Source organism: Scylla paramamosain, chromosome 35 (assembly GCF_035594125.1).
Source record: "Scylla paramamosain isolate STU-SP2022 chromosome 35, ASM3559412v1, whole genome shotgun sequence".
In the NCBI taxonomy this organism is placed as follows: domain Eukaryota; kingdom Metazoa; phylum Arthropoda; class Malacostraca; order Decapoda; family Portunidae; genus Scylla; species Scylla paramamosain.
Window position 1 is genome coordinate 6,517,501 of NC_087185.1, and position 10,000 is coordinate 6,527,500.

At 43.4% G+C, this 10,000-nt stretch overlaps 1 protein-coding gene across 6 annotated transcripts in view; it reads right to left on the reverse strand.

Moving 5' to 3' along the window:
• The window catches only part of LOC135090606 (uncharacterized), a 239,621-nt gene that overhangs the window by 31,010 nt on the left and 198,611 nt on the right, over window positions 1–10,000 (reverse strand). For 3 of the 6 annotated variants that reach the window (XR_010262056.1, XR_010262053.1, XR_010262057.1), the window contains one exon: window positions 3,704–3,738. The exons of the other annotated variants lie outside the window; for them this stretch is intronic. The gene's annotated coding sequence lies outside the window, so the exon portion shown is untranslated. The remainder of the gene's footprint in view (window positions 1–3,703; window positions 3,739–10,000) is intronic. 6 annotated transcript variants of the gene reach the window in all.

The following is a 10,000-nucleotide window of genomic DNA, read 5'->3' on the forward strand; positions in this document are numbered from 1 at the left end:
TTTCACACTCTACGCGAATTTCAGGATCCCCGGACGAGTAGAAAATCTTGCTGGCGTCCCTGTTGGCTGTGTCCACCGGGGATAATTGAGGAGCAAACAGGAGGCTCGGCTCAGGAAATGGAACTCGGCTCAGAGCTCTACGTCCCTTCCCTCCCACACCCCACTCCTCTCTCTCTCTCTCTCTCTCTCTCTCTCTCTCTCTCTCTCTCTCTCTCTCTCTCTCTCTCTCTCTCTCTCTCTCGGCGCCCAAACTCCAAAACAACTCGGTTATCAATCGTTTTCTTCCCCCTTTCATTTCTAAACGATGGCTGTTCAGGTTTGTTGTTAATCAGCGCTAAGATGAAGAGATGGCGGAGGAGGAGGAGGAGGAGGAGGAGGAGGAGGAGGAGGAGGAGGAGGAGGCCGGGCCTTGTGTACTGAGGCTCAGGTAAGGCAGGTCTCTAATGCACGCGAGGTGATGTTGATGTGTGCCGCCAGTCATAAGTAGAGTGAGGCGCAAGTGAGGCGCGAGAACTGAGTGAAGGGGATGAATTGACGGGTAGGGAGTGCAAGGGGGAGTGACAGGGAGATGGTGCAGCGATAGGTGGTCAAGGTATTAAGAGTCCTTCATATAGAAAAGCGAAAAACACAGCAAAACGTTGTTAAAAATGGCGCAGTTCTCTTTGTCGTTTTTACACCGCAAGAACCTTCACCAGATGGACGTGAATAAGAAACAAGTAACAACGCTATGCATAAGCTCCTTTGGGCACCTAACAGGGGAAGGGCTTTTAAAAACACGCTGTTCTCTAAAGTGCATTACTGTCCACAAAAGGAGAGCGAAGAGCATTAGTTAGCTTTATCCCGCCGCTTGAATGTCTTGCGCCTTCTGTAGATGGTGCCCAAGGAGAGAAGGTGGTGCGCTAAGATGGTTGACCTTTTTCCTAGCTCACTCCCTACTAATGGACGAGTAAGTACGTTGGGTAAATGTTTAATGCTCTCAGAGGTTACCGCAGGGAAGGAGGTGGTCCGCCGCTTCATCCAGAGGCCAAGAGATCCATGTTATAGCATAAAACACAGCGTTTCCCTAAGTAAGTGGAAGCTTCTGAGTGATATACACGTGTGGCTTAAAAGGAGGAGTATTAATTTCTTTCCCGTGTGTAATAAAAGGTTACTTGATAAGACTTATTTTCGTTTCTGGAAGGATGCCTTTTAGTTTAATTGGCTTATGTTTGTTCAAAACGTTTCCTCTGTCCTTTGCTAAACAAGTTCCTGTTATTTTTCATATTATTATCATTGTTATCATAATCCCTCCTCCTCCTCCTCTTCCTCCTCCTCAGCTTCCTCTCTTGCTCTTCCTATTATTATCATTATTATTATTATTATTATTATTATTATTATTATTATTATTATTATTATTATCATCATCATTATCACTACTACTACTACTACTACTACTACTACTACTACTACTACTACTACTACTGCTGCTGCTACTACTACTACTATCAAACTGACATTACTTTTTATTCTAAAAGTTCCACCTAGTTCCACCTTCTCAATTTACGCCTCTTATCCTTCTCTCACCCCCTCAGCGCCATCTGCAGGAGTTCACTGCACGCCCTGTGGGTCAGCTGAATGGCCGCCATCGCATCACACCTACACAGCACGGCACCTGGCTCTCACACCTCCCAGAGAGCGGTCCCCTCCTTGTCACCTGCTGAGAGTGGCGGTGGGGCGGCGGTGTGGAGGGCGTGGGATGGTGGCGGGGTGGGGAGGTGCTCTTGGTGGCTGATGGATTGATGTTGTCGGGTGAGGAGCGAGATAGGGAGGGAGGGTCGGCAGAGAGGGACAGAGAGGGTGAGACTTGACGAGAAGAGGGTCGGGATGGAGCGAGAGACAGCAAGTATAGGGTGAATACAGTGATATTTGACACACTACCCTTAAAAAAATAGACAGCTACGTGAAATTACATGATAAAGCAGGATACGAATGGAAATAGAACACAAAAAACGGTGCACGGGGAAAGGATAAACGAGGAACAGAGAGGGAAGACAAAAGAGACACAGGTACACAGGTAAGCAAGGAAAGCGCCCAGTACGCCTGATGGTTGGCTAGATACCTTGTTAGTCAAGTCAAACATAAACATTGTCCTCTCCGCGGCAGTTTGACGTGTTGCTGAATGGCAGAGAAACAACGACACGACCAACACGACCTCAGGAAAGATCGACACACCAAACGCAATCTACGACTCTGCCTTCTGAACCCTTGGGAGCGGCAGGAACCCTTGGGGCGTGGTGACGAGAGCCTGGCGTTGGACTTGTCTCTAGGGCGTGGCGACTAACCGATTTGACATGACAGGACTGGAAAAGTGCGCATCAAAAGTAGTTCCCACTGCAGCATTCTTTTCGCTACCAGATTCTTTTCTAGGATTAATTTCTATTGCGATTTCTCTTTCCAGGAGAGTAACAGAAAGTAATCCACTGTTTCAGGAAGACTTTGTGCTGATATTTCTTTTCAGTACTAGATTATTTTCCAGGACTAGTTTTATATACATAGTGTTTTTCTAGGACCAGTTTTTTCCAGGACTAGTTTTTCATATATATTTTTCTAGGATCGGTTTTCCCAGAGATTTTTTATTTATTTATTTTTCCAGAGCTAGTTCATTTCATATAGAGGATATTTTCTAAGGCTGGTCTTTTTTTCCAGGATTAGTTTTCATATATTTCTTTTCTAAGTCGTTTTTTTTCTTTTTAGGGAAAGTTTCTTCTTCCCAGAATCAGTTTCTCTCAAATGACTGTTTTCTTTTTCATGCCTAGCTTCCTTTGAAAGACTTGTATTTCTGTTTTTTCCAGAACAATTTTCTTTTCCAACTCTAATTAATTTTCCAGGACTATTTTCTATTGGTATTAAAAAAAAATGTTCTGGGATAGTTGACTTTCCAGGATTAATTATATATTTTTTATTTTCATTTATTTATTCATTTATTTATTTATTTATTATTATTATTATCTTACTGGCATTTATTTCCTAATGAAAACACGAGGCAGTCTGGCGCACCACTCAGGACAAGTTAACAGTGCTATTTCTTTTCCAGGACTGAAACGCGAGACAGTCCAGTAGCAATCAGCGAGTCAGTCTAGTAATCTGAGTGAGGACCGCAGGGGGTGAGCGGAGATATCACAAAGGTTAATTGCATCCTCGTTATTCAAGACGAGTGATTAGCGCAACAGTGACGCCCGACACAGGTCATTGCAGGAGCTTAGTTTGTAATTAACTCTACCTGGGGATGAAGAAATATCAATGCAACGCCTGAGGAGGGAGTATCCAGGTAGTGTCTTCCAGTACCCAAGACACTGGAAAGGTAAGTGATGGAAAGCATGATAACGCAACCTGGAAATCGTGATAATATGTTAATTTCATGCGCTTTGGTTTCATGATTCTGGGAAGTAAAGATGGCTGTGTAGTGAATGACGTGTGTGTGTGTGTGTGTGTGTGTGTGTGTGTGTGTGTGTGTGTGTGTGTGTGTGTGTGTGTGTGTGTGTGTGTGTGTGTGTGTGTTTGTGTGTGTGTACTCTTCCTTTCTTTCCTCCTTCCTTCTAAAAGCATGTTCGGCGGTAAGACTAAAAGAGGTTCTAATGCCGCGCCAGGACAAGGTAACGCGCTTTGCCTGCTTACAGGAACACGCCGCTAAAATGCAACAGCCACACGTGTCCCTCATACTCACTCTTGGCTCACTCCCCGGCCCGTGCATCACACCACCTGAAAGAAACGGAATTTATACTCTTCAAATTCTGATGAAAACTTTCCTGCTTCCCCTACTACAGGAGAATAAGGCTCTATACTGTCCTAAGGCATCAGTAGTAGTGTTATGATGAAGTTTCTATGTTACTGTCAATTACTATACGTGGCCCTTTTATCTCTATCTCTCTCTCTCTCTATTTTGTTTTGGTGTTTACTCTTTTTTACAGCTACGACAAGAAGGTGGATATATATCGTGTGTGTGTGTGTGTGTGTGTGTGTGTGTGTGTGTGTGTGTGTGTGTGTGTGTGTGTGTGTGTGTGTGTGTGTGTGTGTGTGTGTGTGTGTGTGTGTGTGTGTGTGTGTGTGTGTGTGTGTGTGATGTAATTCGTAAAAAAACACCCATCCCACCTAACTAGAAGCAGCGGTAAGGGTAAGTGATGGAAGTTATAAGTTACCTCATGGAAGACCAAACCCTCCAGGAGAAGTGAGGGCTGATGAGGGTCGAGTCGTGACGATCCTACGTGAGTTTCGTGAATGAGAAGCTCCACGTGAAGCCTGAGCAGGAAACATGACTTGGGAAATGAGTTCAAGTGAGAGTAAAGGTCGAGCATGCCTTGTAATCTTTAATTCCACGTCAAATTGCTGCTACGGTGCGTGGGGAGTAGAAAAGGGTGATGAAATAGAGCCACGATGGACCTTCTCACTGAGACTTCGTGGAGGCCAAGGAGAAAAAATAAAACATGGCGGTGAAAAGAAAACAAAGGAATTATACTTTTCCATGCAGAAATTCTCTTGTTTTCAATAAATAAAAGCTTCTCTATGTAATATTCTAATTAATGTAGCACAAAAAATGAGCTAAGAAACATGATATAGAAAGTAAAGGAATTACTTTATATTTTACCATGTAGAAATGTCTTTCTTGTACCTTAACAGCCAAAAATCTCACAATATAATCTCCTGTTAATGTAACACAAAAAAAAAAAGATATAAAAACTAAAACAAAGGAATTACTTTATAACTGAGCATGTAGAAACGTCTTTCTCTTGTACCGTAACAAATAAAAAAATTCCACATGATCTCATAATTAATAGAGCACAAAAAATTAGCAAAGAAACACGATATAAAAACTAAAACAAAGGCATTGCGCATGCTCTGCCCGAAAGAAACGTTCCCCTTTTACCTTAAGTGATATTTAACTTCTCGAATCAAGCTGATCAGGTAAAAACTTTCCAATCAAGCAGGTGAAGCAAAAAATCATGGTATAAAGACTAAAACAAAGGAACTACTCATACTTTAGTATAAAGAAAAGCGTACCCTTTGTACCTCAGACACAAAACGTTGAAGTATTAATCCTCAATCAAAGTGATAAAGGCAAAAAAAAAAAAAAAAAAAAAAAAAAAAAATTATCACAATGTAATACCATCTTAACAAGTAAAAAACCCGTGTAGTTTTTTTTTATTAATTCCTATTAAATCTGGTAAGGAAACAAAAAGGACCCTACATTGCAAAAAACATAAAGAAGAAACTAAATGGAATCTCAAATTAAAACCCCATACAGTTCATATAATTTCCAATCAAGCTGCTAGAATAACAAAAGCACCCTACATCGCACCAGCATAAAGAAATAATGCAACGCAATCCCAAATTAAAACCTCCATTATGACTCCCCAATAACTGAGCTCAGGTAACAAAAGCAGAAATCAGCGCAGGAACAGAAGACCCTAAATTGTCACAGCCACTTTCCGGGCATACACTCGTGATATCAATTCAAAACTTTCCCCTCCCGAAGAGATCTCGGATTATCCTCTACTCCCACCCTGATGCCTTTCTCGCACATGAGAGATCAGGAATTAGTGCAGAGAGCAGAGAGGGCCGCGAGGGGGAAGCTGGTGATTTGGGGATCCGATGAAGTAGGGTCACTTCTGATGGAGGGGACAATGGTGCAGAGGAGGAGGAGGTGGTGGTGGTGGAAGTGATGGAGAATAACTATGTGGAGGTAAGTGGTGAGGGAAGGTGAGCGAAGCGCAGGTGAGTTTTAGAGGCAGGTGAAGGAGAGAGTGCGAGGACAGGGAGGAGCTAGGTGTGTGAAGGTGAAGGATACATATATGGCTGCCTTGTAAATGACACACACACACACACACACACACACACACACACACACATATATTCCCCCTGCCAAAAACATTACAGGAGAAATACAAATACAAATGTAATAGCTGTAAAAAAAAAAAAAAAAAAACAGGTTACTGTAATCCCCTCATCACCAATCCAATCCTTTGAGCAAGACGAAACAATGGAAGCGTAAGTGAAACGCCAAGCAATTAATCATTGACTTAATCTTATTACTATACAACTTACACTTAAAATCAGAAGCTGAAACCAACCAATCCATCCGAAACAAAACAAAACAAGTTGACACATCAACACAAACAGATTTTTAATGATTAGGAGAAACACAAAGAGGAAACCAGGTATAATAACAAAGATAAATACAAAGACAGTCATCACAAACAAGTAACAACAGGTAACAATCAAGGAACAGACCCTAAGAGGCAACTTGCGTAAGAGGAATCACTGACTGAGTTTAATTAGTAGTGATGTGAGAACGTTTTATTTTCCTCTCTCTCTTGAACGGTCACCTGTATTGCACATTACGATTAGAGGTGTGTGTGTGTGTGTGTGTGTGTGTGTGTGTGTGTGTGTGTGTGTGTGTGTGTGTGTGTGTGTGTGTGTGTGTGTGTGTGTGTGTGTGTGTGTGTGTGTGTGTGTGTGTGTGTGTAGGTAACCATCCGTGAAGAAACAGACAGGTAAATTTGACTGGAACAGGAAGAGGAGTCGTAATAGTAATAATAATAGTAATAAAAAATAATAACAATAGCAACAACAACAACAACAACAACAACAAAAGTCACAACCAGCAGTGCACAGTACACAGACAAGAGAAAACAAGACTCATAATCTACAAAAAGGTTAATACTCACATTCTTTTTTTTTTCTTTTTTTTTTTTTTCAGGCACCACGATAATAAACCTTCCCACAAAGTTTGAAAGGTTAAAGACCAACAACCTTCTATTTCTTCAACCTTCCTCTCCCACTCTCTTCCTTCCCTTACCCTCCCAAAACCATCCCCTAATGGTTCCTTCCTTCTCTCCCTTACCCTCCCATAGTCTTCCTCTTCTAGTGTCTTCTCTCCCTTTTCCTCCCACAACCCTTCTTTCCCTCCCAATTTCCTCTCTCCCTTATCCTCCCATAACCCTCATTTCCCAGTTTGTTCTCTCCCTTACCCTCCCAGTGTCTTCTCTTCCTTACTCTCCCACAGCTCTTCTCTGCCTTACTCTTCCAAAGCATCTCTCTGACACTCCCTCACTTCCATCTCTCATCCTCACTTTCCCCATAATGTCTCTGTGTTCTCTCCATTTGTAACTCATCTGAAGCACTGCCTCGCCCTCCTCTCCTTATCCCCCCTCGTACCTTCCCCACAGACCCCCTCACATATTCCCCAAGCCTTCTTCCCTCCTCTCCCCCACAGACTTCTTCCCTTCTCCCTCCAGAAGAAGAAGAAGAAAAAAAAGGAGGTACATAAAACCCAGCCATGATAACCAGACCCACAAGGTATGTTGGGTACAGCAATTGGTGGCAGGTGTGACGTCATCAAGTTACGGTTATGCCAACGCGAACAAGGGGACGTATCATTCCCATCTAATTAATTACACCACACCCGCCCTTCGCTTTTATTATTTAGGAAGGCCCTACCTAACCTATCCTCGCCCCCACTGCCGCTGGAGGAGGAGCATGTGGCGGAGGAGGAGCGTAAGGAGGGAAAGAAGGAGGTGGAGGAGGAGTTAAGAAGTAGTCGTGGTAATAGTCACTCGCCTCACTTACTACTACTACCTGTATCATCCTCTCCTTTGTCATCCCTCCTCCTCCTCCTGCTCCTCCTTTTATCTCCCCCTCATGTCATCTTTTGGTCGGCGTGTGGCGTAACCATTCATCTTTTCGTAAAATTTCTGATATTTCACCCTGAGACGATTAAAGCACAACGAGGAGGTATTTAGCAGGTAATTGATAAAGGGAGCGACGCAGAGCAGGTGGAGGAGGAGGAGGAGGAGGAGATTACGAGGCGACTAGTAGGAGACTCACAGGGTAGGTGGGTAAAGATGGCGAGGCGAGGGAGTATGAAATGGTTGAAAATGAGAAGGAGGTTGTGATGGTGAGTGAGAAAGAGCAAGAGGAGAGGAGGCGAGGGGAGGGAGTGAGAGTAAGAGAGAGTAAGAGCAGTGAAGGTTTGCAGAGAGGGAAAGAGGAAGAGAGGGTAGAGATAGAACTTAAAGGTATATCGTTTTATAATGGTGAAAAATAGGAAACACAAAAAAAATAAAGAGAAAATAATAACAAAATACATAGAGAAAGAAGTATGAAAGAACAGATGAATGAGCGAAAAGTAGAAACTTAGCAGAAGAGAAGAAGGGAAGGAAGAGATGAAGCAAAGACATCTGGAGAAAATAAACGAAATAGGATAAGAAGGAAGGAGAGAAGTTGTAGTAGAAAGAAGAAGGGAAAAGGAAAAAGGATATACATAGAAGAGTAACTTGAAGAAAAGATTAAATGGGATTCAATTCAAAACGGTTAAGGGGAACGAAAAACAGAAAAAAATGAAGGATAACTGTGATATAGGAAAGAGAGAAGAGGCAGAGAAGGAGAAGAGAAATTAGGATTCAATGTAAAGAGGAATAATAAGAGAGACAAAGAGCAAACAAAACAAGGAATAACTGTGATAAGAGAAAGAAAGAAGAGGCAGAGATGAATCCGAGCCATAAGAATTCAATGCAAGAGGAAGAACAAGAAGGACAAAGAGGAAATAAAGTGTAAGAGGAGTAAAAATTCAATGTAAAGAGGTTAAGAGAGACAACGAGGAAAAGAAAATAAGGAATAACTGTGATAAAGAGAAGAAGAAAGAGACAGAGGAATAAGAGAAGGGGCAAGGGAGGGAAGGAAGCGGCGGGCGAGGCAAGTTGTGGGCTACAGGGAATACAATGGCATCAGGTACAGGATAATGCCCAACCTTAAAACGTTAATCTTGTCAAGCCTCTGAGTCCACCTCCTAAATATAGTCAGAGCACGACACCCACGCCGTGTTGCGGTAGACAAGTGTATCAGGGGCGAGTGTCCGTAACTCAAACACAATCACTTAAGGAAGAGAGCTCAATGAATGCTTCGTTAATGAGGTTTAACGAGAGGAATTAATGTCACCCTTTGTTGTAGGTTGTTTAAGGAATCGTTTCGCTTGCTTGTTCGTTTGGTTTATGTGGAGATTCCGCGTGTTGTTCATTTTTTCCTATTTTATTCGGAGCGTGATAATACCTCGAGGTGAATAAGGATTGGAGGTGATTTTCAGTGCAGCATTCTCCGGTGATGCATTCTGTTCTATTCAGGTCTTCGTAAATGCGACGCGTCAAAGAAGCCAAGTAATGCGAGGGATTAGTTTGCATGATTGTGCCTTTTTTTCTGTTTGGTAAGATTCCTGGAGGATGTCCCCCGCAGGCCACCCCTCTTTTTCCCTCCGCCTTTCTCTTCCCCCATCCCTCCTCTCCCTCCTCACTGCGGCTCACTTCACAGCACCAATACGCTCCCTCCTCCCTTCACCTTATGCAAAACCTGCTCGGCACAACTCATATGTAAATATTTCATTTTTACCTTCCCCTAACACACTCCGTCTCTCAGCAAGCTCCCTTCTGCCTGCCGCAGCAATCAGCTGATGGCAGGTAAACACAAGGTGACTTACATGCTTGCATCGGCGCCCTCTTCGATCGGGGCGGCATGTCGTTTGAGTTTTCCGAGTGAGTTGAGATATTTTCGTGTGGGATGCGGCGAGAGAGAGAGAGAGAGAGAGAGAGAGAGAGAGAGAGAGAGAGAGAGAGAGAGAGAGAGAGAGAGAGAGAGAGCGTGGGGGTCGTGTTGCCTTGATGTGGCGGGGATGGGGTGTGCGTGTGTGTGGTGTGTGGGGTGTGTGGCGGCCCTGAGTGATGGGGGGGGAGATACGAGTCATTATGATGATGAGGGCGATAGCATTCACGTGGTGGGCGAGATGAATGAGGGGGACTGGGGTGACGGGAGCCTGTCTGGCCGCCACCACAACCGTATACACTTATCTTCCCGCGATAATTTATAGCGGCGTGCTTGCACCTTCTGAACATCTGACACCGCGGTAATCTCCTGCTCTTTAAACGGCTATTAACATAATCTCCTGTTATTATAAGATCAACTTACCAGCGGGAGAGGC